This window comes from Hordeum vulgare, chromosome 6H (assembly GCF_904849725.1).
Source record: "Hordeum vulgare subsp. vulgare chromosome 6H, MorexV3_pseudomolecules_assembly, whole genome shotgun sequence".
NCBI classification, from domain to species: Eukaryota; Viridiplantae; Streptophyta; class Magnoliopsida; order Poales; family Poaceae; genus Hordeum; species Hordeum vulgare.
The window spans coordinates 41,931,196-41,937,744 of record NC_058523.1 but is presented as its reverse complement, the minus strand read 5'-3'; positions in this window follow the sequence as shown (position 1 = coordinate 41,937,744).

The following is a 6,549-nucleotide window of genomic DNA, read 5'->3' as shown; positions in this document are numbered from 1 at the left end:
TCCCACTTCCATTCCGGCACTTGAAGAGGTTGCAGCAATCCAGCAGGTCGTTGGTGTTCAGCCTTGACTCGCTGGCATACATCGCATTTAGCGACATAGGACCAATTTCTCTCTTCATGCCATGCCACCAGAATCGTTCTCGGATGTCTTAGTACATCTTGGTACTACCTGGATGGATAGAGTACGGTGTGTCATGAGCCTCTTGCAGGATCAAGTCCTTAAGTTTGGCCTTGCTAGGTACGCACAAGCGCTTCCCGTACCATAGTACTCCTTGCTCATCAATCCAGAATCCTGGGGCTTTGCCTACTCGCACCTTCCTCTTGAGGCCTTCGATACTCTTGTGCCCCTTCTAGGCCTCCTTGATGTCGTCTGCCAGAGTAGGCTTGACCTCGAGGTTGGCCAGGTACCCTGGTTCAACTATCTCAAGCCCGAAGTCCTCCATCTCCTCATACAAGACGGGTAACCTTTCCTTGAGCATGACGTTCAAGGAGCCTGCCTTCCGGCTTAAGGCATCGACTACCACGTTCGCCTTGCCGGGATGATACTGAATGCTGAGGTCGTAATCCTTGATTAACTCAAGCCATCTCTGCTGCCTCATATTCAGCTCCCTCTGAGTGAAGATATATTTCAGACTTTTGTGGTCTGTATATATCTCACATCACTTCCCCAGAAGTTAATGTCGCCACGTCTTCAGAGCAAGCACTACAACTGCTAGCTCGATATCATGGGTGGCGTAGTTCTCCTTATGCGGTCGTAGTTGCCGTGACAAGTACGCCACGACCCTGCCATCTTGCATGAGGACTCCATCGAGCCCGGTTCCAGAGGCATCACAATATATCACGAATTCCTTGTTGATGTCTGGGGTAGCCAATACCGGGGCGGTAGTTAGCCTCTTCTTCAACTCCTGGAAGCTTGCTTCACACGCGGGTGTCCACTCGAACTTCCGCCCTTTCTTCAAGAGCTGAGTCATTGGTCGAGCGATGCTGGAGAATCCTTCTACGAACTTGCGGTAGTATCCCGCGAGCCCGAGGAAACTCCTGACATCCTTCACGTCCTTTGGTGATTCCCAGTTGGTCACTTTAATAATCTTGGACTGATCTACGGCCAAACCGCGTGCCGTCAGGGTATGACCCAGAAATCCAACTTCGTTCAGCCAGAACTGACGCTTGCTGAATTTGGCATAAAGCTGGTGCTCTCGGAGCTTTCCCAGAACTAACCTCAGGTGTTGCTGATGCTCTTCTTCTGACTTGGAGAAGATTAATATGTCATCGATGAACACGATGACAAACTTGTCCAAATATTCCACGAAGACCTTGTTCATGAGGTACATGAAGTAGGCTGGGGCATTTGTCAAACCGAAGGGCATGACCGTGCATTCATATAGACCGTACCGGGTTACGAATGCAGTCTTGGGTACATCTTCAGGTCGGATCTTCAACTGGTAGTATCCCGATCGAAGATCGATCTTGGAAAATACCCTGGCCCTGTTTAACTGGTCAAACAGGTCTTCGATCTTGGGGAGCGGGTACTTATTCTTAATTGTGACTTCATTAAGAGAACGGTAATCGACACAGAGTCGAATGGTACCATCCTTCTTTGAAACAAATAGAACAGGTGATCCCCAAGGTGATGCACTCGGACGGATGAACCCTTTCCTGAGTTGCTCATCCAGCTGTTTTTTCAGCTCTGCCAGCTCTTCGGAACCCATCCTGTAAGGCTTTTTGTATATAGGCCTTGATCCGGGCCTGAGCTCAATGATGAACTCGGTGTCTCGGTAAGGAGGCATTCCGGGTAGCTCTTCACGAAAGACGTCCGAGTATTCACATACTATAGGCACTTGATCAAGCTCTACCTCGGATAGACTGTTGACTCGAGGCACTTGAGCCGATACTGGCTCAGAGACGAACTTGACCTTGATCCCTTGGTTGCTTTTCATGGTAATGGCTCTGTTGGCACAGTCCAAAAGACTCTGGTGCTTGGCCAACCAATCCATGCCGAGGATTACTTCTACACCTTGCGATTTAAGCACAATGAGGTCTGCCAAGAAACTCGTCCCATTGATAACTATCTCGACCCTTCTACACCCTAGGTTGGTCCGCAATACTGCTCCCGGGGTTTGAATTGCCATTTGTCCACAGAGTAGAGTGAGTTTTAAACCACACTTCTCCGCAAACCCTTGAGTAACAAAAGAATGCGAGGCACCACAATCAAACAACACTGTTGCTGGAGTTGAGTTGACAAGGAACGTACCCAGAATGCAGTCCGGGTCTTCCTGCGCCTCTTCTGCAGTGATGTGATTGATCCGGCCCCTGCCATTGAACTGCTGGTTGCGGGGGGCCTTGTTCCTTCCTGGTGCACCTTGACCGGGGTTGGGTGCATTGGGACGCGGTGCGTCGGGCTTCTTGTTGGGGCACTTCCTGGAATAGTGCCCGGTCTGACCACACCCAAAGCAGGTGACTTGCCACGGAGGGTTGGTCTTGACTCCACCGTTGTTTGGCGGGTTGACTGCTGGCTTGGCTTGCTGCTGAGGCTGATAATTCTAGCGGAACACCGGATACTTGTACTGTTGCTGCTGAAAGTTGGGTCTTGCAGGTGCTGACTGCCATGGTCTTGGTCTTGCGCTACTGGGTCCTCCACTGCCTATCAGTTTGCGCTTGCGGGTGTCGTCCATCGCACGACGCTTGTCTTCCAGCATAAGCGCCTTGTTAACCAGCTCGCTGAAAGTCTGGCAGTTGCAAACCACCGGCTGGTATTGCAGGGACTGCTGTAACCCTTCCATGAAGCGTTCCACCTTAGCGGCTTCAGTGTTAACATCTTCGGGCGCATACCTCGACAAGAGGTTAAACTTCTACAGGTACTCCTTAAAGTTCCACTGCCCTGCCTCAAGGCTCGGAATTCCCGCTTCTTAATGGTCATCAGTCCAGGTGGAATGTGAGCCGCGCGAAATCCTTCCTTGAACATCACCCAAGTGATGACTTGCCCTATCCGCATGATCTGGAATCCATCCCACCATGCTCTGGCGGTTCCTCCGAGACAGTGAGAAGCATAAAGGACCTTCTCATGATCCTCGGTGCACTTGACCAGCGCAAGGAGGTCCTCAATGGTGCGAATCCAGTCATCGGCGTCCAGTGATTCAGTAGAGTCCGTGAATATGGGAGGCGTAGTCCGCATGAACTCAGAAAGAGTAGAGCGACCACCGCCATTCCCATTCTGCGGCGGGGTGTCCACCAGGACTTGAGTCAGCTGCTGAATAGCGGCATTGCTGGCTTGACGCTCCTCCCGAAGAGCTTGAAGGAACTGAGCCATCGTCAAGTTCTCAGGAGGAGGTGGTGGCGGAAGGTCTCTAGGCTGCTCGTGGTGACCTCCAGCGTGAGCTTCTCCTTCGGTTCCCTGCAGTGTCCCTGAGGAGCCGGCGCCGGGGTTGCCGAAGGTGCTGTTGCGGGTTGCGTTCACCATCCTGTCATAGAAATAGACAGGTCAAAATGCCACCTTGCTCGGGAATACAAGGATTCGCTCCTAGTAAGAGGGCTCCAAAACGTGCATGTGCCAAGTTTTCAAAACCAAAGTTTTTGACAAACAGGAAATTGCATTCATAAAAACTAGGTGATGTAGTCACTTACAGGCTGCCTAAGGCAATATGTGACTTACATCATGCACACATATGCAAATTAGAAACGGATACATGGATACCCTATGCTCGGGGTACTCCTAGTTGCCTACGCTAAATCCTACGCGGCGGACTGCTCGGTCTCGAAGACGGACTCAACAGGATCCTCATCTTCATCAACATCTTCCTCCTTTATAGGAGTGGAAGAAAGAATCCTCACATCACGGCGTCTCTTAGGCGAGGCGGTGAAGATCTCAGTGTACTCTTCCGCTGTCAGGCGGCAACTCGGAAGAGGGACTGCCTGGATGGGTAACACACCACCCCTAGTGGCAACAGTTGCCCTCCCTTCAGGTGCGCCTCCCTTCTTTAACTTGCGGTTCTGCATCTTTTCAGTGTGGAGCAGGCCCTTGACTAGGTGCAGCTCTTGGCGAAGCTTGACTGATTCCTTAACCAGGAAGTGCGTCAGGGTGTCCGACGAGAGACTGAAGTAGGTCTGAAACCTTAATGGCATCCCATCCTCCGTGGCTGGGGTGAGCGTCCAACTCCCATCCACTCCTTCCTTAATGAAAGGTAGGTGACGAGTGACAGGCTCATTAGCCATCTTAGGGAGGATGCTGCGGAGTTGCACGAGCGCCTCTCGTGCAGCCGTCTCCACTCCCAACATCAGCTCTCCCATCTGTGGTCCTTCGAAGAACCAACTAGACAGGGAGTCATTAGCCTTCACTATCACGTCCACGTGATATTCCTTAGTGTCGGCGTTGACCCAATGCTCGTGGTAGAGGAAGATGGGCGTGGGACGTACGTGGCACTTCTCGAGACAATCCACCAGAAGGAGTGGAAAGCCAGTCTCCAGAAGCGTCTCAGGTACGGCAGCCATCTACAAGGCATAGGAGAGAAGTCAGAAGGTTGTATGTGCAAAAGTCTTGCGCAAGGCTGGCGTTCTAACGTTCTCGGTTAACGTCCATGCTATCTAAGGCTTCCTATAGTCAGGATGGCTCTGATACCAGTCATGTGGGGACCCCGACTAGCAAGTCGAGTTCGCCGTGCCCAGTGACCCCAATGATCAATGTTCACTTAACAGAGATACTGAATAATAGAGTCTTACATCCAAGTTCCGAAATTATTACATCAAACGACCAGAAGGTCGGGTTTAAGAGCGAGGCCTAAGGCCAAATTAAACAGATACATCGAGTAGCGGAAACTCGTAAGGGCTAAGCGGTGCCGATGCCATCAAGCCTACACCGACAGGCATTCTGACTTGCAAGCATCCAAGATCGCAGGTTCGTCTCTGATGGCATACTCATCGCCAAACTCCGGTCCTTCCATGTCTGGTCAATAATATAACCAGTGGCAAGCCAATGAGTACTTTGAATGTACTCGCAAACAGCCCATGATATGAACATTTATAGCAAAGAATAACAGTAACATATATCTTTAGTGGAATGCAATTTGGTGGAAAGATCAGGTTTATGCAACAAGTTAAAGAATTACTCTTTAAGAACAGGTTACAGATATCGACATATCTGACCTAAGGGTTGAACACACCAGGTTCACCCTATATGCCAAGTCATCGGACTTATCATAACCTCAATGTATTAATGAGGGTTAAACCATCCGGGTTTACCCTATATGCCATGTCACCGAACTTGGTCATATTATTGTGATCATAACAGCACCTTTCTAACACCACACACACACACTCACACTTGGTTTATGTGGAAACGCTGGACGTAGTTTAAGCAGCACCACCCAACTGTCCTTGACCGTGGACACGGCTATTCAAATAGTTTACACTCTGGAGAGGTAGTACGCTGGACCCACGAGAAACAGGAAACTTTCGTGTCATCCACGACTCGCGGTATATCACATATACCCGAGGTAAGTACCCGATCATCATCTTTCCCCTGACGATACTAGACAAATAGGTCCACTCGATTGGTACCCAGACCACATGTTGTACGTCTTACGAGAACCGACTCTGGACTGTATCAACCATGCAGGGACCAACGGTGTGCCTCGAACTCATAATAATGGCATAGTAGTCCTACCTGGCACGACCCCATCACGAGAGTGACACCGATCACTCCCGCCACTAATAATGTGGCTCTTTGCTAGTACCGACCAGAGTAATCAGCAAAGCCCCATCCCATAAAGGGGTATCGTGGTCGTACTGGTAAGGTTGGGGCGGTCGACACATCAGAAATCTAATCCCATTTCCGAAACCATACTCACATAAAACACCGGTGCATCACTTCACCAAAAGTGATCACCAACTCATCATCACCCTTGGGCATTAGTGGCACCCGACGGGGTTTTCATAAACTCTTCATTTAACTCATCATCATGCTTGTGATAATATGCTTCTATCTTTACTTGTCAACATGGTAATAACATGACCCTCAAGGGGTAGGGTCAAGCTCAATGCAATGATCTTACTCTACTAGTCAACATGACAGTAGCATGATCCTTATAAGTGGTAGGGTCAAGCTCATCATGTTTGTGCTCCGAGGAGCTATATGAATAACATCATCAACATGCAAGGGCTTTGAAGAAGCTTCCGGTGCCATCACCACAATGATGAACCGGCATCGTGATCACATGCAACGGGAAAATACCAACTATACTAGCATCCAACAATGTTTGTGCTCAAGTCATGGTCAAAGCATGCTTGCCTTGGTCAGCTAGGTATCCGGGGTCTTCGAGGTCTTCCGCTCCGAATCCTCCGTCACTCGGTAACTCTACCGTCGAGAAAGGAATAAATAAATAATAGCTCTCACTAGAACAGATCACAAAGTGCTTTTAGAAATGTTGCAAAGTTTGAATAGATTCAGTTTATTATTTTGGAAAATGTTTCCTATAGTTTTTATTAGCTAAGCATATTTATTTAAAAGCAAACAGAAGCAAACAAGTGCTTTTAATAACATTTTATTATACCAAAATAG